The sequence below is a fragment of the Tursiops truncatus genome, chromosome 10, assembly GCF_011762595.2.
Source record: "Tursiops truncatus isolate mTurTru1 chromosome 10, mTurTru1.mat.Y, whole genome shotgun sequence".
NCBI lineage: Eukaryota > Metazoa > Chordata > Mammalia > Artiodactyla > Delphinidae > Tursiops > Tursiops truncatus.
The window spans coordinates 6,265,074-6,289,062 of record NC_047043.1 but is presented as its reverse complement, the minus strand read 5'-3'; the positions used below and the strand labels follow the sequence as shown (position 1 = coordinate 6,289,062).

Below are 23,989 nucleotides of genomic sequence, written 5' to 3'. Positions count from 1 at the left end.
AATAAAATTTTAGTTCACCGCAACGTTGCACCGCAACGAAGAGTAGCCCCCACTCGACGCAACTAGAGAAAGCCCGCGCGCAGCAACGAAGACCCAACACAGCCAACAATGAATGGATGAATGAATTAAATTTTTAAAAAAGAAAAGAAACTGGATTGAAAATCCAAGATCTAGTGCTGGATAGGAGGAGATGTCAAAAGATTAAGGGAGGTCACAGACTAATGGGGAAAGTAGGCAAAAGATGTCAAAAATATTATAAAGTGTGATAGGGGGTGCACCAGATATGGGGTAGCACCAAGGAAGGCACCAATCCAGACAGAAAGAGAGCTAGAATATTCCTTGCAGCAGGTGATGGTTCCACAGAGCAGGGGGTTCTAATGAGAACAAATCAGGCAGAGAAGGGAAATATTGCAGGTCCCAGGCCCACAATTGTCCAAAGGCAAGAAGATGTGTGTGCCCTTGGCATACCCAGGAACTCGCTGGCAGGCAACACGGACAGCAGGAATATTCAGAGCGGAGACAGACGTGGTGACCATGAGAAATAATAAACTTCCCTCTTTGCTTTACCAAAAACAAGAAAGGAAGGAAAGGAGGGATGGAGGGAAGGAGGGAGGAAGGAAGGAAGAAAGAGGGAAGGAGGGAGGGGGAGAGAGAGAAAGAAGGAAGGACAGGAAGAAAGGAAGGAAGGAAGAAAGGAAGGAAGGAAGAAAGAAAGTAAAGGAAGAAAGAAACTGGATTGACATATTCAGAGGCGTACCACTGAGTCCAGGACAAAGACCAGAGGCATCTTTTACAGTGACCTGTTTCTCTCTTGGGAAAGATGGGAGAAGGTGATTTGCAGTCAATGTGTATTTTCACACGAGTCCCATTGGTATCGCCTAGAGAGAAACATTGAGTTTTCTGCTTCCAACAACTGATGTGACCCAAGAAAAGAAATATTAAATTCAGTCTTAAAGCACCATCCACACGTAGTGGTAGTTACGCTAACACATTTTCAACTGGCACCAACCAACAGAATCATCTTGATCCCAGGAGGTGACAACATGAAATACGAACGACAGTGTTCAAAACATATAAATCTTCTACTTCGTGTTTGTTGAACTTCGGTTTCCTCCATATCATGAACCTATGAAGTTGAAAGTCTGGTCTTATGTCTTTGGTCCGTTCAGTTTTAGTGTGAGCGAGAATTGGTTAAAACTTGAATAAGAGCAATTTTATTCATAATGTTCTCTAAATCGGCCTTCATATTTGACATCCTAAATAGTCAGAAGAGGTTTATATTTTAACTTAAGTTGTGAACAACAGCTGGAACTATCACCCCTAGTTCCTAACTTGCAAGCAAATCAAAGGACCTCCTCCCCACCCCTAGTGTCCACTTGTCAACGCTGGGGGGTGGGAAAGGGGGCGTGAGGTGGAGACTGAACCACTGCAGCAAAAACTCCGAGGATCTGCCACTGACCCAGCACTTTGCGTGTTTTTCTCCCACTGATGTCAGAGCATCAGGAAAACATGAAGGCTTCCTCCACCTTTTCATCACTCCGGCCCCCATAAAAGTTGAAGGAGGCCTCAGCTGGGAGCTCCATAAGCTTAGGAGGGAGGGCTGGAGAAGCTCAGAGGATTAAGATGAAATACTCACAGGGCAAAGCGAGATTTCCAAAGACCAGCCTCACATCAGTGTTGTGTGGAGGGCTGTTCCCGTGTTCGTCAAAAAGGAAGAAACTTTTCCTCCCTCATCTTACTCCCCACGGCATTTTGACTTAGCACTTATAAAACAATAATCTGCATCACCCTTAAGCGTTTACAGAGTCCTTTCCTATATGTGTTTTAAGTGAATCTCAGAACCGTGAGGATGGATATATTTTTTTCTTGTTTGACAAATTCTGGTTCCATTTATTAGTGACGTGACCTTGGGCAAATGAGTTAACAGCTCTGTGCCTCGTGTTTCCCTTTGGTAAAATGGGATCAATTATAGTATTAACCTCACAGGACGGTAAAGATGAACAAATACATAAAGTACTTAGAACCCTCTCTGGTACCTAGAAAGTGCTGGAATATGGTGGCTGGTATTAAGATTACCTACAAACGAGGCTTCTTGATGGAATTTAGTGAGAGGCGCTGTCCCTTTACTCAACAGTTCAAAACCCTGTTCTTATGACACCAGACTTATATTCTCTCCCTCTCCAGACTCCTCTGGTCTGCTCTCTGAATCTGCCAGATAGGTTAAGTGGACGAATTTAAAAATCTGGCCATCTTCCAGACTTCCCTGGTGGCGCAGTGGTTGGGAATCCGCCTGCCAATGCAGGGGAGACAGGTTCGATCCCTGGTCTGGGAAGATCCCACGTGCCGCGGAGCAACTAAGCCCGTGCGCCACAACTACTGAGCCTGCGCTCTACAGCCCGCGTGCCACAACTACTGAGCCCACGAGCCACAACTACTGAGCCCGCATGCCACAACTACTGAAGCCCGCGCGCCTAGAGCCCGTGCTCCGCAACAAGAGAAGCCACCGCAATGAGAAGCCTGCGCACCACAACGAAGAGTAGCCCCCGCTCGCCGCAACTAGAGAAAGCCTGTGCGCAGCAATGAAGACCCAACGCAGCCAAAATAAATAAATAAGAAATGGTAATTTAAAAAAATAAAATAAGATGTAGCCATCTTTATAACAACTATTTTGTGAGACAATGGATTTGATTTCCAAGCAACTTTCCATATATAACTCATTAAAATCAGGGGCTGCTCACCACACTATCATACCTGAGGTTTAACGTAGCATGTGGGCTGAGGGAGAGGCATGGGAGAAACATTTTAGAGCAGAAGCGGGCCATTTACTTAATATAAACATTTGGGGAAATCACTGCTTGGGTGAATCTGGTAGTATCCTTCGTGCATCTGAGGTTTTGACTAACTCTACCCGTTTGTACAAAGTTGTTACAGTCCTGTTTTCTAAGTGTTTCCTAAGCACTTGAGCAAGTTCAGGCGTTTAGTACTTCTCCTCCTACTACTCAAAAGCAGCAGAGATGCATTTAGTTAGAACCTCCAGTTAAGGACTGAGTCCCTTGCAACATTGCTCTTGTTTCCTTGGAATTGTTAATAGATGAACAGGATCTCTCTCAATTGTGTTCTGAGGAATGTTTAATTCAAGTGAATGAGCAATTGAATAATTTAATGTTTGCTATGGATGGCAAATTTTTTTTAACACGAAAGATGCTTTAAGTTCCCTTTTTTTTTCTTTTCTGCTATATCTCTTCTCTGGGGCAGAGCAGTATAAGATTCTGAAAAGACCATGGCCTTTGGAACTCGTCAGACCTGCATTTTGTTTTGTTTTGTTTTTTGGCCATGCCATGCAGCATGCAGGATCTTAGTTCCCCGACCAGGGATCGAACCTATGCCCCCTGCAGTGGAAGCACAGAGTCTTAACCACTGGACTGCCAGGGAAGTCCCAGGCCTGCATTTTGAATCCCCTTTCTGCAACTTTGTGGCTGTGGAACTTTGGGAAATTTGCTTAGCTTCTCTGAGCCTGTTTCCTAAACTACAGAATAGAAATGGAAGTGATCCATGGAAGGATTGCTGTGAGCATAGGATGCGTGGTAACCAACCTGGGCCAGTGCCTGACTCGTGATGGGCATTTCAGACGTGTGCCTCTCCTCTCCTCCTCTCCAGTTCTGTTGGAACTAATTCAAGCGCCACTCTCGCAGGCAGTGCATATGAGAAAGGTATTTGCTGCTCCATTGCTTCCAGAGGAACGTTTTCAGGCCACATTAACCTAGGACTAAAAAAAAAAAAAAGTTTTCCCGCTTTTCCTGGCTATTTCAGTACCCCCGATGCCACTTGAAAGTAAAATCCCTCCTTCCCACCCACCTCAAATGTTTCTCAGATTCTAGAAAAATCCTTCACTTTCCTCTTCAATCCAAATTAAAACAGTGGCTCTGCCACTTTTTGCTGTGTGACATTGGTCAAGTTACTTAACCTCTCTGTGCCTCCACCGTCTTGTCTGTAAAATGGGAATACTAAAAAGATCTAACTCACAGAGTTGTTTTCAGGAATACAAGGGTTCCTACAGGTGAAGCACTTAGAACATTTCCAGGCATAGAGTCAGTGCTTAAGAACTGGCTGTTGTCACACTCCGCTCCAGCGTCCTGGGGCTGCCAACCTGGTTTTCTTCTTGTGATTGATGCTGCTGATGGTTGTTTCCCGGCACTACCTTTGTATAACCTGAAACTGTCCACAGCCACAAGTCAGGGATGGGTTCTCAAGGGCCTTTGAGCAGCCACCTATTAGCTGAGCTTTCTCTACCTGGGACATCCTGTGACCATGTGATCACCCGCTATAGGACCCTTACAGCCATGCAGCTGTGTTCCTGCAAAACAGAAACATTTGTTTCTGGTTTTTTTTTTCCTCTCTCATAGCTCCCTCCCTCACATTCAGGCATGGTCTCCCAGGGCCGGACCAGGGGGTGATATGGGTGACGAATCCTCCTCTGATCTCAGAATCACCCTTTCTGACCATGAAGCATTTTCTCTGGCTCCAGCTTCGGTGCTTTGATTTCTCCCACCTTGAAGGTGAACACTGTTAGGAAGAGCCTTCAATACCTCCTGCAATCAAGGATACTCCTGAGTCTGCCTCGCATGCCTGAACCTTGGGTCCCACTTCATCTGAATTCCTTCCTCTTGAAGATGCAAGTCAGTGAAATAAACTCCTAGAGGCGTTTCGGGCACCAAATGTCCTTGTTTGAAAAATAAAGTGTGATTTCAAGAAACAGCCATAGTACCTGCTACTACTCTATCAGAAAATATAGAGGAAGTAGTGCTAGATGCTACAGAGAAAGGTTGTTTTCTCCCCTTTCTTCACGGTCATCCTTAATCTAATCTGAGAGAGAGGAACTACAAATGCCGCTTATAGACATCTGTACACAGACGGTCACTGTCATGTGCTAAATTGTTGACATTTCTTGCCAGAAGAATGCTCCGGGAAAAACCATCGATGAATATATGCTACTTGGGTTTCACCTTGTCAATGCTAAGTAGAAATCTTTGTTTGAGGTTATAGCTGAGATACGCCCAACAAAATCATGATGGGCGAGTAAGAAAATGTGGCAGAGTAGCAGCAAACCTTGATAACAGCCCCTGTGCCGGTACTGATCTCAAAGGCATCACAGCTTGTTCCTGGTAAAGGAGAAGAACAAATTTCCCCAATTGTCTTGGAGTACAGTGTGAAAGGCATATATATTATTTATGAAATTTCATCATTAGAAAGAACTCTCCATGCATGCCAGAAATTTAATGTTTCATTTACTACGTGATCACCAGTCTAGAATGATTCTTCTTTAATGTTCATTCAGAGTTAATGATTATTTCGTAAGTGGGAGATACACCCCAGATGTGTGGAAATTCACTCCCATTCATTCATTCATCCTTCCATCCAGCAAATATTTATTTAGACCCTACCAAAGGCACGTGGAGGAACGAACTAACAAATGAATGCATGAAGTTTTTTAAATACCAGAATTTAAGACAGCTTGCACTTGAATGTATGGGTATGTTGAGCCAGTCGGGCTCCAAAATTAACAGACCCTAGAATAATTTCTTTAATGCTCATTCAGAGCTAATGATTAGTTCAAATATGAAATGTAAACAGCAAATAAAGTTGAGCAAATGTAAATTATATTTTGAAAGAAACAGCTAGTAATTTTATTCCAGAGGTCTCACTCAGCAAAATCTAGTCCAGATGTGTCTGAATTTACATCTAAATGTTTTTTGTAGCTACTGAATCTTCAGTCATGGAGGACTGTGACCTGCAGTACAGAATCCACAAGTTCTTATAAAGGTTCAATGATTGCTCAAGATATTGACCAGCCACTGGCATTATCCAACTCCTTTGGAACCTGAATTTGTGACACTTTCTTAGCTCTAGATTTTCACTCTTCAGTTTGTTATAGATCTCAATATAAAGATATGCATATATGCTCTGTGGGAACAAAAAAAGAAAAAGTATTGTCTTTCCTTCATTCTTCATATTGAGGAAAATTGTCTGGTTTTTAACAGGTCTTACACATAGGTAGATACCAGTAGATTTAGTGAGTTCAACTTGGATTATATCCTGTGATGTCAGTGCTGTGTGTTTTGGTATCAATTATGGTTCTAATTGCAATCATGAAGTTCTTTTGAATTAACCACTTTAAATAGGAATTATAGCCTTTGTGTATAATACTTTGTTTAAAAATAAATAAATAAATAAAGATGAAAGCCCTAAAAAAAGATAGTAGCTGACACCGATTTGATTTTTGAACTATTTTAGAGTACAGTCTATACCTGGTGTACTACATTGATTCAGTTTTTGTTATTATTCTTATATCTGTCCATTTTTATCTAAAACCTTTCGATAGCTGTTTCGATCATTATATTAAAATAAAATTAGGTACGTTTGAGGTGCACGAACCTTTGCAAACTTACAGAGCTACAGATTTAAACATGAGCTGGGGGCTACCTTTGTTTTGACTCTGTTAGTCCCTCCTCCCCTCAGAGGGTGTGTTAAAAGAAACTGGCTCAGTTAAAAGGCGCTTCATGAAAGATGCCTTGACATCCACACAGGGTTTAGAAACCCACAGATAAACACCAAAAAGGATGTGAAGCAAAAAAGCCCCAATTAAGCTTGTTTTAATTCAGCTAGAGATTAAATAACTAATCTCTAATTTTTTATCTGTTACGTTTTATGCCAATCAAAAATCTTCCAAATCATAACTTTTATCAATCCTGGCGTTTGATGAACGTTGACTTCAGAGCTACTGTTGCTACAAAACAAAACACTACCAGCCAACACGCATAAGATAAACATTTGAAAGATGGGGTTTTCTACTTATCTCCTTTCTTTTTTCTTTTTCCTTCCCCTCTCCTTTCTCTGTATGTCTTTATTATGTGAGCAAATGATCAAAGAGTAAAGAAGTTCAGACCACAGAAAGGATTAGAATGGCCACTAGGATCATGGTTTCCTTCTCATGAGAGTAGAAAACTGGCTGAGTCCCTTGTAGAAAACTGCTTCCCAGGTTTGATCAGTGCAATTTCAATTCTGCTTTAAACAGAATGGCTCTCAGGCACACACTGCTATTGTCTCCTTACAGATTTGCAAAATGCCTCTATGCTTTCCCATGGCCAAGGAAGCTCTTCAATCCTTAGTTGTCCACGGGAGCTGGTTTATTAGATGAGTATATGTACCAAAGGAAGAAGTGGATTATGGCTGGCTTAAAGGTGGTACAAAGGATTCGTTTTAATTTGGCCTCAAATTCCAAAGCTCTTGAACCACAAAAGATCTGTCTGCACTGAAAACTAATATATGTATATATTTTTATTTTTAAAATTAATTTATTTTTATTTTATTTATTTTTATTTTTGGCTGCGTTAGGTCTTCGTTGCTGCACGTGGACTTTCTCTAGTTGTGGCAAGCGGGGGCTACTCTTCGTTGCGGTGCACGGGCTTCTCATTGCTGTGGCTTCTCTTGTTGCGAAGTACGGGCTCTAGGTGCGTGGGATTCAGGAGTTGTGGCTCGTGGGCTCTAGGGTGCAGGCTCAGTAATTGTGGCACACGGGCCTAGCTGCTCCGCGGCATGTGGGATCCTCCCAGACCAGGGCTCGAACCCGTGTCTCCTGCATTGGCAGGTGGACTCCCAACCAATGCGCCACCAGGGAAGCCCAGTATATACATTTTAAGAGGAAAGAAAAGCATAGAGAATGGTGATTTGCTTTCCAGGTGAGGTATCTTTTTGGAATAAACACAGGGTTCCTAAGACCCATTTCCTCTGTGCACAGACATTTTCTCTAAACTGAACATGTTTTTGTTTGCATAAAGTCTGGTTTTAGTCCCAAACTACAGAATTTCACAAAATTTTCCAGACATTGGCATGTGTACAGTAAAGGTTCTCATTTCTTCCCTTTCAAGGCGTTTCCATTCAAATGATCTGCATTTCTTGTGTTGTGTGCAATGTATTTCACGAGGGAAGAAGTTTCATGAAAACGAGTAAGATGCAATCCTCACTTATAAGGATCTTGCATAAACAGAGAAATCAGCTGCTCCGATAAACATGGTAGAAGCTGTATTCAGACCATTAGCTCTTCCATGACCCTGTAAAAGTGATTTGACCTTTCCACATTTTGTTATTCCCTAGAAAAATAAAGGAGCAAAACTAATCCACAGGGGCTATGGAGATCACGTTCATGAAGTTGAAAAAGTGATTGCCACGATGATTTATCTTAATTTACTTGAATTAATCTACATTCTGTTGTACTATCAGTGTGTAATACACAGGCACACACATCTCTTTGGGAAAGAATACCCACCCTCCCAGCTGATTAGCTTGAAGGAACAAGCATGAGAACACTTGATAGAATGCATTCAGTGTGTGTGAAACTAATTTCCATTTTGCCCCACTTTTGTTCTGGAGGCTTTCTGATGCTTTTTACACATGATTTCATTGCATGAACATGTGTCTGCATGCACCTCTGCGTAGAGCCCTAAAATTAAATCGACTTGCTGGCTACAGTTAGAGAAAATCCTTCTCTAGCTTCTTTCTACCACTCAATAAATTATTACAGTCTGTGCACAAAACACAAATTACATGCTTTATTAGTATGTTCTGTGGTAACCTCAAAACCACAAGTGTTTACATGTGCTGCACGCATGCACTTTGGGGCTTTTTAATAGCTGGTTGACAAGAGATTAAAGGCAGAAATATGGCATTTTATTAAAGCAAACATATCACTATGCCTACCATGATGAAATGATCTAGTTTTCTTCGGACACAAAAGTTTCTGTTGAGTGATGCCTTCGAAATTCCTTGAGGGTGCCCTATTATTCACTTTCCTCAACAGAGAGCAGGTGCAAATGGTCTCCAATTTTCAAAGAGTATTGCCTGGTCATTCTTTACTGTCAAAATGAAGAAGAGCATAAAAGTTAGGTCAATAAAGTAATATAAAATGCTTAATATAAAAATTCAGGAATGAATGATTAACCATTAAAAACTTACAGTAGGTATTTCATCTAGGAGAAAAAAAAATGAACATTTCCCCTGAAACCTATTAACACTCCTTGTAAACAATATTCTTTTTTGAAATATATGACCTTCCCTCATTCTCTCCACACCCATGGCATTTTTCTTGTATCCACTTTACCTCTACCGATAGGAGGTTGAATTCCTCAGGAAAGAGTGTTCCGAGCCCCTCTCTCAGACGTATGTGGTCTCCTACTGCCTATTTCACCAGGATGTTCTCATCAGCATCAGATGCTAATCTGACAACCTGTTACTGCTGATCCAACTCCAAAATTACAGAATTTGGTCTACGGCCAAAGCACCCTGAACATGCCCGATCTTGTCAATATTACAGAATTTGCCAGGGGACAGGAGGCAAAAGACTGCCAAAACTTAAACCCATCGCTCCCTTATCGATCTACAGTATTGGACAAATTGATAATTGCAGAAATTAGTATACGTACCTCTCCTTTCTTGATCACCTCCATTTCTTGTTGATATCTGTTCAGTCCCTGTGACCGTCAGATAGAGGGTCGTGTGCAGAGAAATGCAGAAGTAAAAAATGCTTTTCTGTATTTTTGAGGAAATTATTTAAAGCAGGGTTTAGTTTAGTCTATGACTTCTTTTCAGATTTAAATCATAGCAAAAGCAAGACCGTTCAGGATCTATCCTAAAGCTAATCCTTCAGTTTCCTGATGTTGTTAAGAAAAATAACACCCCGGGCATAATATATATGAAGAATGATTTTGATTTAAAAATTGTGAAATGGCCACGGTCAGTAAGACCGCCTCTTGAGGCTGCCAAATGTTTCCTACACGATGTTTCTAGAGTCACTGAAGAAGGCCCCACCGCCATGTCATCCCGAGAAAACCATCACCCAGGCTGTGGCAAGTTGGTTAGCGTGAGAGGTGAGTATGAGTTGATCCTGGGAATAAACTCACACTGCAGAAATTTTAAGGATTCTTGCAAATCTCTCATTTTACAGAGTTTATTTGCTTCAATAGACATCGTGAACTGCCAGCCATTTCCCAGAAGTCTTCCTCCAAATATTGGACAGAGATATCCAGGCGACACCTGCTAAGGAGCAAGGAAGCATGCTGAATAGTGTCTTTACTGGGTTATGAAATATTTGTTTAGCACCTAAGAAGCATTCTGTTCTTGAGAAACACCTCAAAGAGAAACAACTAAAGAATGCAAACACACTCAGGGCAATAATGCTCCAATATTTCAGGCAGGTATAGATGGCATGTGAAACGTGCCCCATATTTGTTCTCCTTATGTTGACATTTAAAAAAATCAAACAGTAGATTCCCTTCATTAAATCTACAACCAATTCAGTGTTCACAACACTGATAGGCCTGGCCATCCCTACCCTATGGGAGTAATTTGCAGTCCTCCTGCCTCTGCTAAGGTTTGGGGGTATTGTCGTATGGAATTTCTTTCGTCAGCCATTTCAATGCAATTTTAAAATAATAAACTTTATTTATATAATTACTTATTTTCTTATGCTCTTGACTTATTAAAACACTACTGAACAAGATGTATTATTTCTGGTAGGTTTATTTATATTCTATTTTTCCTTTGGTGTTTGTGTCATACCTTCTGCTAAAAAAACAAGAAGACTAAAACCAATCGCAGCAGTGAGGCTAAGGAATGTGGAAGTCTTGGATCTCAATGAAACTACAAAATTTTCTCTACAGGTCATTATCAAAACTCCACTCAGGGCTTCCCTGGTGGCGCAGTGGTTGAGAGTCCGCCTGCCGATGCAGGGGACGCGCGTTCGTGCCCCGGTCCGGGAAGATCCCACATGCCGCAGAGCAGCTGGGCCCGTGAGCCATGGCCGCTGAGCCTGCGCGTCCCGAGCCTGTGCTCTGCAACGGGAGAGGCCACAGCAGTGAGAGGCCCGCGTACCAAAAAAAAAAAAAAAAAAAAAAAACTCCACTCAACTTAAGGGCCAACAGGAAACAAGGTAATTTTCACCAAACAATCTCCGAATATCTCAAAATTGGAGGCAGCTGGTACATATGAAGGCAAGGACACAGGATGGGGATAAGAACAATGAGCTTGGTCTGTATAAGTAGTAACTACACCCCAGGTAACCTCTCCCATCTGATTCAGACAGGTCACTACATCTCTGCCACCCTACAGGACATGGGAGGTTTACTGTACAAATATTTTAAACAAGAGATGCTCTGGGTTCACAGACATAAGACACAGTTGACCATAAGATTGAAACACCAAGAAGGGGGACAGTGAAAGTGAGTATTAGACTCTGAGCCCACATTCCTCTTCCCTTGTCTGGCTCTCAGAGCCCTGCAGCCAAACTAACATCAACCTCTCTTCTACACCGTCTTTTCCCCGGCCTCACAGTCAACAGATTGGAGGGTTTCCTTCTGGGAAAATCCCCCAATCCAAGAAAAAATTCCTATGGAGACTGGCTCTTGGAAGGCCCCAACCCAAAGGTTGCCCCAATACATCTGCCTGCTCACATATCCAGACCTCCTTGTTAGTGCATCACTGCCTCGTTTTCAATATAAACAGAGAGCCAGAGATATAAAACATTTTTTAAAACCTCCAACAAGAAAGACAAAGATTAAAGGAGATAGAGAAAGGAAACTCAGAAAAAATAAGACTATTAAGAGAGAAAGGGAAAACTAAAAAACAAACAAAAATCCTGAAATTGATAGCCTAAAAAAAAATGAGAAAGTAAGAGCAGATTTATGAAACAAAGAAGGATATTATTAAGCAAAAGAGTTGTTCATAAAACAATAGCCCTTGGAAATTAATAATTATACAATTATTAATAAATTGTATAAGAGAAGTTAAAAATTCAATTTAAGGACTAGAAGATAAAATCGAAGAACTTCCTGAGAAGGTAGAACAAACATTCAAAAATGAAAAATTGTATAAGAAAGAATCAATCTGAGTTATAGAAAGAGAGAACAACAAAATCAGAAAGAAAAAAATCCTTCAAAGAAATAATACAAACAAATTTCTCAGCACAAAAAATAACCCAAAACATCAATACCAGATTGAAGGGTCCATGAAACACTCAACTCAATGAATGAAAAAGAACCCAATGAAAACATATTATTAAAAGCTTAGGTCACCAGGGAAAATAGAGGCAGATATCTCCAAGGAAAACATCACCGTATTTATAGGGATGTGACAGTCTTATCAGAGAATCTGAAGATAAATTAATAATAAGTGTAAAGGGAAATTAAAAAAATAATACAAAATAAGGCAATTATTAACTGCCTGAGCAGTACAGGAAAGGGAATGTCATGGTCGTACTCTGCATTACTTAGCTGTAAACAATATGCCTACAGTCATATACACAGTGACTAGTGAATTAACACAAAAATTGTGATTGAAATATAGCAGATACGCAAGTGGAAGAAGATGAAGGGGGTTATGGAGCTCCATAGAAAAGATAAATTGCATCTTTCTGCTGTAAGAAATCACTGTCTAAATAATGTCTAAAATAAGAAAGCCTAAAAATGGTAATACACAAATATTATTTTGAAAAACAAAATTTAATGCAGAAGAAATGTCCAAAAACAGTTTCTTAGAGTAGTTCAGAGTGGGTGGGGTTGTCAACTGCTGTTTTTATTTTCAAGCAGATGCTCTTGAAAATATATATACATATGTATTGTTTAGTTAAAAAATTTTTTTAATTAAAAAACAGTGAATGAGGTAAATAGAGAAGCACTGATACGGTATTATGTTCAAGACATTAAGTTATATTAAGTGAGCTACAGAATCCTAGTTATGTTGCTAAAGTTACATATTTGGATATTGACTCATATATGTATTTTGTTGAAAAAGACCTAGAAGCAGCCACGTAGAACTAAAGTGGCAACCCAATGGGAGAACTTAATACAGGTTTGATTCCTTGAAATGTTTATTTTTACAATGTCTTCAAATATTATAGGTATGATTTTTAAACCTTTGATCGCTTTAAACAATATTCAATCCATATGAAATTATATGTATACGTGCATAGGGAAATACATAAAATTGTGGTCACTAAGATACTGGGATGATATCTCAGAGTGAAAGAATTTCACTTACCTTTCATTCTATGTTTTACACTATCCTCTTTGAGTTTTTGGAAATGATAGAGCAAAAGCCAGCATGTGTGAATATACGGCCACAAAGACTTCAATATAAACCTGTGACAAGGGATGATGCATACAGGTAAGTAACTCCTGGAGAGAACGATAAAAAAAATAAACAGTTGAATTAAGATGGTACGATTATGCCTGAAAAAAATTTTAACCACCCATCTTTTGTATACATGGCATTTATTTAAAGAAAGAATGACTTTGTCTCCAAAAAAATAAATTTAAATAAACAGGAAGACAACTGGCGAATGTGGACAGAAAAGGAGGGGGATGGATAGAAGAACACGTGTTTGTTTAGCATTTACTACAGGCTAAGTACTAAGTGTGTCTTGGCGGCAGGCGCAGCAAGTGACATACACAGGTTTTTCTCCACCACCTTAGCACAATATCCATGTCCAATAAACATCTTTAGTAAAGTATATCTAAGGATGAATGAATCAATAAACCAATGAGTTATGGACATTTTTAAATTTGGCAAGAAAAGAAGGAAGGAAAATAATGGCACCCGCAATGGTAATGCGCAGTAGCAATATTAAGTAATGGGTTTGGTATGGTTTTCAGGGTAATGGAAACGGAACATGTTTAAAGAGAGAGGGGTTTCATGGACGGTTAAGATGAAAATGTAGATGAGGACCTGAAAGGATTTAAAGAGATGAGATCCAGAGCAAAAGTGCGGCATGAGCTCTGGCTGCCTTTTCTGGGGGATGAGGGGATGGCCGTTGCCTAATTCAAGGACAATTACCTGTGAAGGTGATTTTGGAGACATCTTGGGGAATTTACCTTGGATTGTCTCAAACTTCACATAAGTAATCAAAAGCTTGTGCTTGAGAAGTGACAAAAAAGTAAAACCAAAGCTTTTTATTTTTTTGGCGGTACGCGGGCCTCTGACTGTTGTGGCCCCTCCCATTGCGGAGCACAGGCTCCGGACGCGCAGGCTCAGCGGCCATGGCTCATGGGCCCAGCCGCTCCACGGCATGTGGGATCTTCCCGGGCCGGGGCACGAGCCCGTGTCCCCTGTATCGGCAGGCGGACTCTCAACCACTTTGCCACCAGGGAAGCCCAATACCAAAGCTTTTAAAGGATCTCTTGAAGATTAAAGATTGAAAGAGCACATTTGATTGTATTAAATAATTTAGATATTTTGTCGTGGTTCCAGACTTATTTTATTGCAATAAGTCAGAAGTTGCAGGATCATGAAATTCAGGTCATGTTTTTCTTCTTTCACTTAAACTACTGATAAAACTGTGTACTCATTTTGATGACTGATTGATATTAAACTCCTTAGAATTTCCGTCCTCTCATCTGTAGGTTAGAATTAGAATATGTTTAGAGCCCCCAAAACTCTTAGCTTTTACAGCTATAACCATGACTATAAAGGCACGTTGTCAAAGAAATCCTCTCAATAATACCAAAATATGAAAAGGACACATACAACCCTTTCAAATCATAGGTGAGAAAAGTGACCTGAAAGGCATTGACATACGATTTAAATGAGGGTATGATTTAGATTAAGGATATGATAACTGGGGAGAGAATGAGAAAGTTCAATAAAATCTCTCCGTGACTGAACATTGCAATTTAATGAAATGATTATTAATATGCATTTAAATGGAATATTCTTGAAGATACATATCAGAAACATGCTTTCTCCGAGGCTGTGGTCTCTCGGTGTCCACACAAAATTGAGAATTGAAGATGTAGCCATTAATGTAATGACTCCCTTTAAGTGAATGGATGATATGTGAATAGACTTAAACTCTTAAATAAAAATCAAATAATTGAGATATTGGACATAGATAGTGTATATATGAGTTTATTTCATTTGTACTTGAAAAACTTGTGAATATTTTTAATGTGAATATATAACTCCAAATTCCCTAATAAGTTAAATATTTAATAGAAATTTTATACCCTGAATTTCCATTTTAAATGACGTGGAATGTATGGGGAGAACGTACTGGGTTGATTGAAACAGCCAATGGTAGGACATTTCTTCTATAATCTATAGATGACACAGAGAGAAAAACAGAGAAGAAAAAAGGCTGCATCAGTTGCCAAGACTGGAAAGATAGCCTGTAAAAAAAAAGAAAAAACAGAAAATGATGTATTTATTTTTAAAACAGACTAAACATATTTTAAGCATGACATCATGATAGAAACTGACAAAGGCTAGGTCAGCACCACTGACAGAACAGTTCATGTCACAGAATATCTGACTTGAGAGAACATTTTGAACACTTACCAAGGACATGAACCAACTTTAAAAACCCCATGGTGAGATGCATGTGACTAACAGTAGGACTTTATGATTTAGCTGGAAATGAATTTTAACCAGGTAGTAATATTATGGGTCACACTCAAATGCTCCCATGTGCTGAAGTTTAGAAAGATTTAGACTTGTTTTTTCTATAAGTAGGTACAGACCATAGATTCTATCTCGGACTAGTATACCTCCTGGGTGCTTGGCCGACATTGTTATGTGTCTGATAGAAAGAGAAAATGAGGTTACAAAATTGCTCTACTATCACTTACTCTTAGATGGAACAGATAAAAAGTCCTTAGGGAAGTCATATTAATGGGCAATAGGTTTTCCAAAATTTAGCTACATTCTGGGAAATAGGGAGAGAACGCAGCACCCCACTTCATTTCCTACAACAGCAGTGTGGTTTGGTGAGGTATTTTTAAATTTTGGAAAGCAGAGCCATAAACAGTAACTTTTTGTTTTGTTTTGTTTTTGCGGTACGCGGGCCTCTAACTGTTGTGGCCTCTCCCGTTGCGGAGCACGGGCTCCGGACGCGCAGGCTCAGCGGCCATGGCTCACGGGCCCAGCCGCTCCACGGCATGTGGGATTCCCGGACCGGGGCACGAACCCGCGTCCCCTGCATCGGCAGGCGGACTCTCCACCACTGCGCCACCAGGGAAGCCCAAACAGTAACTTTTTAAATAAGTGTATTCAACTGAAAATCCATTCATTTTCTTAAAACATAACACATTTGTGTGTATGAGTATAATATGCAGTTAGATATTGGTGTTCAGTATAAGCTTTCTGATAAAGGGACTGCTTAGAGACAGGTATAAAGAATTTCTTTTTGGTGATCAAGACAAATGCTTCCCTTGTGAGAAGATGAGAGTCTTAAAAATCTCAAATAAAATGAAGTGCAGCCCAAATCCTATAAGCAATATAGCACAGAAAGAAAAAAAGACATTTGTTGAGCAAGAGAAGTGACATAAACAGAAACTAATAAAAATGGGGGAAAATGTAAACGTTTACAACTTTCTCTTAAAAGTGCTTATTCAAGCTTATTCATTACATTAGCAGAAAAGGAACAAAGACCATGATCTTGTCATCTAACACGAATACTCATTAGCATATCATTAGCATGTGGCAAAGTTTACATTTTCCTCTTATAAGCTCATGGCTTGGATGGGCATTCGGCACACCAGCAATCTGTTCTGAAATTGTGTGTATACAGTTTTGTGTATTTTGTATTCCTGAACTGTTCGTTCCTGAAATATTCTCCTCCAGTGAAACTCTCGAGCATAGCTCCATTCCCCACGACTTTGGAAGAAAGACTTCCTCTTTAAAACTCTCAGCTAAGGACACACAATGAAATGCCTCGTTAAGAATCTTAATTTAAAGCAGCACACAGTTCTGTATGTCAGAGGTAATAATTACCTTCTTTAATGAGCCCGACTTTTCCCTGTGATGAGTAAACCTCTCTCTGCTTTGTTTATAGTAACTCTGGATTTATTTCTGGCTTTCTTCAAGTGCTCTTATTTTTTAAAAATTAACATTATGCCTGTCTTCCTGGGGTCAAATTCTGCCTATTCTATACTCAAACCATGTGCTGTGTAAGCACTGTTAAAACCAATTACCCACATATTCCCGGGACATGCAGGGGCCTATAGTAGTCATAGAATCCACACCCCAGCTTCTAAGCAGAGCCACAGATAAACTATGTAAGGCTGACAAGGGTCTACCTTATGATTTTAAATAATTTCCACATGAACTATATATATTCAGAATGTCCCAGCAAACCTAAGCAATACAATTGAAAGGCTCTTGAACAAATTGATTTTATAGATATCTATTATAATCTTAAGAATTTAAGATATATTTTTACAGTTGGAGGAGGGCTTGAAAGTAATACCCCAGCATATGTGAAATTACCTAACAACTTGCTTTAATTATAATATGAAGTATTTTGTGGTTTTCTCAATATAGTTAGATCTTTTCCCCATTCTATCAGCTGACCCTAATATGCTGCCCAAATCTTATCTGCACTTCATACAAAATAACTGCAAATTTTAATTTTTTTAGTCTTTAGATGCTAAGTTTAAATCACATAATATAATTCCTTTGGTTTACAGATAGGAAAATAAAAGGACATTAAGTGATTTGTCTAAAGTCATATGATATGGATGTGACGGAAGCAGACCTTGAACACAGATATTCGGTATTTGCTATTTGTATCCAAATCTCTCTTGTCTACTAAAATCTGCCCTTTGCTTCTGGGAGAAGAGAGCGCCAATTATTCTTTCTAATGTTTTTGTGAGTTGCATGCCATCAAGTCAGGTTCACATAACAGTTTAACGATTTTCCACTTTGAAACTAGGAGCCAGGGCCATTCATTTCTTATTCCTCATGCCGGGTCAGACCCAGAGTCACCAAGTTTTGGAGCTGGAGAAAAGCTGAGAGAGCACGTGAGCGGACATGTTATGGAAGGGAAGGCATTTCATTAGATGTGAACTTGAACAACACAGAGAAAACCAAGGCACAGGCACGCCCATGTCACAGAGTCTAGACTATCACGACTATCACCAATTCCCAGCACAGCTCTTTTTTGACTGCAAAGCAGACTTCAGGGCTTGACATTTTATTTATCAGTTTATACTTGTCAAGTAAGAATGAAATTGCAAAATTGGACAACAATTTGCTTTAAAGTGACCTTAATCCATGAGCCTGGGCAGCTGGATGCAGACGAAGTCAGCTGAGGTTTACCTTCCTTTGGTCGCATTACTCTAAACATTACAGATTTGGCTCAATATTTATTAAAACAACAATAATAAATATTGAGAAATTTATTATTGTAAATTTATTTATCGATAATAAATTTTCTAAAACTTTAACCACAGCACTTGACATCTGACAGGGGCCATGACCATGTGTAGTTACTTTAGAAGTTGTTAGTCTCTTTTGGCAACCAGCTCCTGAAAAGCCAGTAAAATTCATTACACATTAAGATTCAGCAGCTAACGTAATTAGAGCTTCCAACATTTGCAGAAAGTGCTTGCTGGACAGAACTAGCATATCCATTCTCCCAAGTTAATTCATATACTCAACGCAACAGGTTTATTTTCTGGAACTTGATAACTTTATCTCACTGTTTATATGAGAGAGCTAACATGCCACCAATAGTCAATTCTATTTTGAAGAAGAAAGTGGTGAGGGATTTGTCCTATAAGATGCAAGATGTTCTAGAAAAAGGAGGAGGAGAAAGAGGAAAAAGAGTGAGAGGAGAAAAAACAGTAAGAAAATCTCATGTGACTATGAGAATGTGTATTTGTGCAGGGCTAGGGAAATAGACCAAAGCAACAGAACAAAGAGCCCAGGAATATTTACATGGAATATATGGCTTAGTACTTGGAATATAAAAATAAAATTTTACCCATCTATAAAAAAAATTAAAACATGTCAACCTCTCTAGTTGTAAATGGAATGAAAATTAAAAACACAAGAGTCTACCTTTTCACACACATCAGACTGACCAATATGAAAAGTTGTTTTAAAGTGTTAGAAAGGATGTGGAGAAATAGGCAATATCTAGGAAAGTTGCAGATGACTAAGTCTGACCGAGGTGTTGGAGAAGGTCACAGAGAAGATGGTTGACCAGAGAGCTGGACCCAGGTAATTAGAGGTTCCTGACTCACCCCCCACGCCGTGGAATGCGGTTCTGCCCACGGTTTCTCACTAATAGCCTTTTGAAGGAAGCGGCCTTGAGAGTAATGTTTTGTTGAGATCATCCAGACCGGATACGTGCCTGAACCCCCTTAAGGCCTCTCTATATAAACTCCTGAGGTTCTGTCAGGTGGGTGTGGAGACCTACTCATCTTGTGGCCACTCAAGTCAAGCCTGGCAGGTAAGTTCCCTTGCTTATTCAACCTGCCACCTACCAATCTGGGTCCTCTGCCTCTTTCTTTGATCTCTCCTTGCCTTCCCTATCCAGGGGCCAGTTTTGAATTTCACCCTGAAAACCCCTGAGATTTCAAACCCACACTAGGACCAAGAATTCCACACTTAGGGAAAGCTTGTACATGTGGATACAAGAAAACGTATGCAAGAATATCCACTGCGTGATTGGCTGTAGCTAGAGGACAGACTCAGGTAGAAAACTGCCTGGACCATAGTTCTAGCACCAACACCTAGCCGCTCTCTGACTGTGGGCAATTTTCCAACCTCTCTGTGCTGTAGTTTCCCCATAAATAAAACAACTTGAGTGTTATTGTGAAGATTAAGTGAGTTCATACACAGAAAGCATGTTTAAAAAGTCTTCCACCTGTAAGTGTTTCCTATCGTTTTTATTTATTATATGTATTTAACCTATCCTGGTTCTTTACCCATACCAGTGTACCCACATAGCATCACAGAAAATGAATATATTTATACATCAGAACCTCATTATCCCATGTTCCACTAGGGTACATGGAAAAAACTCGTTTTCTAGTCTTCAAACTTCATTTCAGCTGCTGAAAAGTTTCTTCAACAAAAGCTTAAGCAGAAGCAAGTAACAGAGTCCATGACAGACCCCACCTTTCAGAAGTCAGCATGACATGGTTAGTCTACGTCAGGTCCCCCAGATATCAAGGGTAAATAGAAATAAACACCATTAAAGAAAACCAGGTATGCCAGTTCCTAAACCTAAGACCTGGAGAGATATGGGGAGGATTGTCACTTTTTTGAAAGGAAACACTCTAGCTTTCCAAAAAATAATAGTTCCCTTACTTAATTTCATATGGGATTTGGTTTACAAAATGCACACACACACATACAATTGGCCAGAAATTTTTAGAAAATGTACAACTCGGTGAAGTGTTTTTTGTACTTTGGACTGTTTCTTTTATAATTACAAAAATAATAGAAAAGTTTGAAATATTAAAAATACAGATATAGAGATTAAAAAATACGTTTCTCTTAACCTCTTCCCTATACTCTGATGATTCTTTCCTTGACATTATACACACACACACACACACACACACGTGTACATATATACACACGCTACTTTAAACGCACATGGGATTGCAATATTCATTACATATGTATAGGACTGATTTTTTTCTTTATTTTTAACAGTATATTGTCTATTTTTTTGTGTGTAGACTATGTATATAAGGTAGAATTCTGAATTTTTATCCGTGTGTGACGCAGTTATCCCAATATCATTTATTAAACGATTTTCCCACTGATTTAAAGTGTCATTTTTATTATAGGCATGGTCTCTTTCTGGAACCTAGTCTATTCTATTGATCTATTTTTTCATTTCCATGCCCAAACCACATAATTATATTTACTATAGTTTTATATTATATTCTGGTACCTGTAGAAAAAGTTTCTCCTCATTCCTCTTTGTAAAATGTCTTGCCTATCTCTATTCTTTCATTCCTCCATATAATCTTTATAATTTACTTAGAAAGTTCTATAAAGTATATTTTGGAGATTTAGATTGGCATTTCTTTAAATTTATTGATTTATTTGTAAAAGTGGGATATTTTCAATATCCCAAGATATACTGTAAGAAGAAAAAAGTGGATTAGAAAGTAGATATCCTTTCTTTAATATTGAATGTCAAAGAAAGGTAATTTTCTAAAGATAAATAAGTAAAGGTACTCATTTTTATTGTGAAATAAGAAGGAAAGGATAAAGTGAAAAATAAAAGCGCAAACAATATCATGCATTACAGTTTAGCAGATCTGATTTTAAGGCAAGTCTCTTTTACCCTGTCGGGACCCAAATGTTCTCATCTATTAAATAAGCAAGTGGAACAGGATGAAGTCTAAGGCCTTTCCCAGCTCCATAGTCTACATTGCTCCTACTCTAGGCAGGACAAAATCATCAGCCAAACCAAATGGCACTAAACAGTGACCCAGACAAACGTTTTTCTTGTCTAGGCTCACACCTTATTTTGAGAGGAAGATAAATTTGCTGCCCTCCATACATTTATTTGCAGGTTGGCCACGCAACACAAAGGAAGGTGTTGTCAATCTGATAGTTCACTTCAGAATACTGAGGCTCAGAGGGGTTAAGTAGATTTTCCAAGATCACACAGCTAGCAAGAGGCAGAATGTCAGTTTCATATTAGATGTGTGAGCCCAAAGCTGATTTTCTTTCTACCGAGTGGAGCAATTCTGAGTGATTGGTGAAGGAATGATTGAATAAATGGTTGGATGGATGGATGGATGAAATGATCACATTTCAACTGTGTCTCCTCATTTCAAAATAGAGAAGGAGGGGCTTCCCTGGTGGCGCAGTGGTTGAGAGTCCGCCTGCCCATGCAGGGGACACGGGTTTGTGCCCCAGTGTGGGAGGATCCCACATGCCGCGGAGCGGCTGGGCCCGTGAGCCATGGCCGCTGAGCCTGCGTGTCCGGAGCCTCTGCTCCACAACGGGAGAGGCCACAGCAGTGAGAGGCCCGTGTACCGCAAAAAAAAAAAAAAAGAGAGAAAGAGACACTTGCTGAGAAAAAGAAAGTAGACTTTGTTTTAGAATTTGCTTTTTCCTCCTCATCATAACTAGCTTTTAGAGGAATTAGTTTATAAAAGCAGTGATAAGGATAGATTAAACCGACTTTAAGCGTTAAAGACAAAAAGAGAAGTCATTCTGTGCTCCACCATGTCAGAGAATTTGACCAATAAAACAAGTGTTACTTAAGAAGTTGAGGAAGCCAAAGTTGGGATCCCTGCTCCTCTGAATGCTTTAAGTTAAAAAGAAGGTCTGATTTTCAAAGATACTTTACTCCAATTTATATATACATATGTTCAGGGAAAGTAAAGTAAACTCTAAAAACATGCCATGAATTTAATATCTGTTTTTTGTGTCCTTAGGTTTTGAGGAAATTTTGTGTATTTCTCAATGATTGTAAGAGAAATCATTAAGGAGAAAGACAGACGGTGAAAAATTTGGTTGGAACTTTCACAAAATTTGTTGGTATGAGGTGGAGCCGGCCTCTTAGAGGAGGTCCTTTACCTATGGGGAGGATTTGGACTGAGAGTTCAGAGAGAGGGGAAAGCCAACACCTCATGTGTGCCGGGAGCCGTTGTGAGCCCTTCATAGACATGATTTCATTTAATGCATGTGGAGACTCTCAGCATAGGTATCATTACCCTTATTTTAGCAACGACAGTACGAGAGAACTTAAGAAACATGCCCAAGGTAGAATAGTGTGTATCATAAGCTATTGTTTCTATTTGTAATTATTAACAAATGCAAGCACAAACCAGTATTTGCTTATACTACAAATGGAAGAATAAACCAGAATGTTTTAAAGAGGACACGTAAAGGTGAGAGGGGGAGGAAGCAGGAGAAGATAGACTTCTTTGAATATACCTTACTCTGTAGAATTCATCTGGGAACCACGTAAATAGTTTACATAATGGTAAACCAAAATTAAATGTTAAAAAGCAATCTGTAATCTAAAGCCAAATGAAACAAATGAACCTAAATAGGCATCACGCTGACACAATTTTAAAAAGAGGAAAATTTTCAAGTGACTTTAAAACACAATAATATGACTGCACATCCCTAGTTGAAGAGATCCTATAGACAAAAGTAATCATGAAAAAGCTTTTAAATGTTTACAGTAATCAGAGTGGGGGGGCGGTAGAATTGGTACTGCTCTTCTGAGATTATTGGGCATGAATTGCGTAATAAAGCAAATCCGTATTTAGGTTGGCATTACCGAGAACTGGAATTTTCATTGGAAGTTAGAGATGTAATATGGAAGGTGGCAAGTAAAAATCTTGGAATCCGAATTTGACTTGGAAATATCTGTATTAATTTATTGTACGTTTTACCTTTTTTTGTTTCCCTAGCACTCTCCACTGAAAACGAGCGCCATCAGCGCTCAGATGACTGCATTTAAACACTATTTCACACTAAAAGAAACCAGCACTCTTTGTAGAAATGACTGATATCGCGCGAGGAAAAGGGAAAGTACAAAATGTGCCTGAAACACCTTAGACCAAAAAGCAAAAAGCTACCAAAGACTCTTAAGGTTGTATCAAAAGGACTCAGGAGCTAACCTGAAGAGACCTCCACACTAGCCACACATGGGCATTTGAGGCAGCCATAAGGGTAATAATTGCAATCTGATTGCCATTGATTTAATGTGTTGCAAGACACATCAAATACATTTAAATCGATGAGTTCATAAAAACAAAAACAAAAACGAATTCCTTACCTTTGGAGGATGTTAGGGAACCAACTCGTTATTTTGAAAACTAGTAAATAAAGGGAAAGAATAAAGGGTTTGCCCTGCCTTCCTATACAAATATGTTCTTTAGTTTATAAAAATTAACAATGAAAAAGAAAGAATTCCAATTTTAAACATGTAAATCAAATACAGTAAAATTTGATGTATGAACTAAAATTTGCATTTACCAAACAAAACTTTTATACCTTGCAATTCACGTGCTATTGTCTTTTAAATTTAAGAACAAATGAAGTTAAATTCAAAAAACAAACAGCATGTGAATAACGTCAAGTTGTCACACAAAATGATCACTTGAGAAGTAAAGTAACGTGCATTCTGTGCGTTCCTCTTGACAATGATTATGATATATTATTGGATTTT

General features: G+C 39.2%; 1 long non-coding RNA gene across 6 annotated transcripts in view; it reads right to left on the bottom strand.

The window, feature by feature from the left end:
- LOC141279684 (uncharacterized) overlaps positions 1-23,989 on the bottom strand; it is a 274,965-nt gene that overhangs the window by 420 nt on the left and 250,556 nt on the right. For 3 of the 6 annotated variants that reach the window (XR_012334322.1, XR_012334319.1, XR_012334323.1), the window contains exons 4-7: positions 15,098-15,212; positions 13,087-13,187; positions 9,477-10,089; positions 8,610-8,909 (exon numbers count right to left, since the gene is read on the bottom strand). This is a non-coding gene — a long non-coding RNA (uncharacterized lncRNA). Of the gene's footprint in view, positions 1-3,593; positions 3,767-8,609; positions 8,910-9,476; positions 10,090-13,086; positions 13,224-15,097; positions 15,213-23,989 lie in introns of those variants that run through there. The other 3 variants (XR_012334324.1, XR_012334321.1, XR_012334320.1) reach the window with 3 other exon arrangements.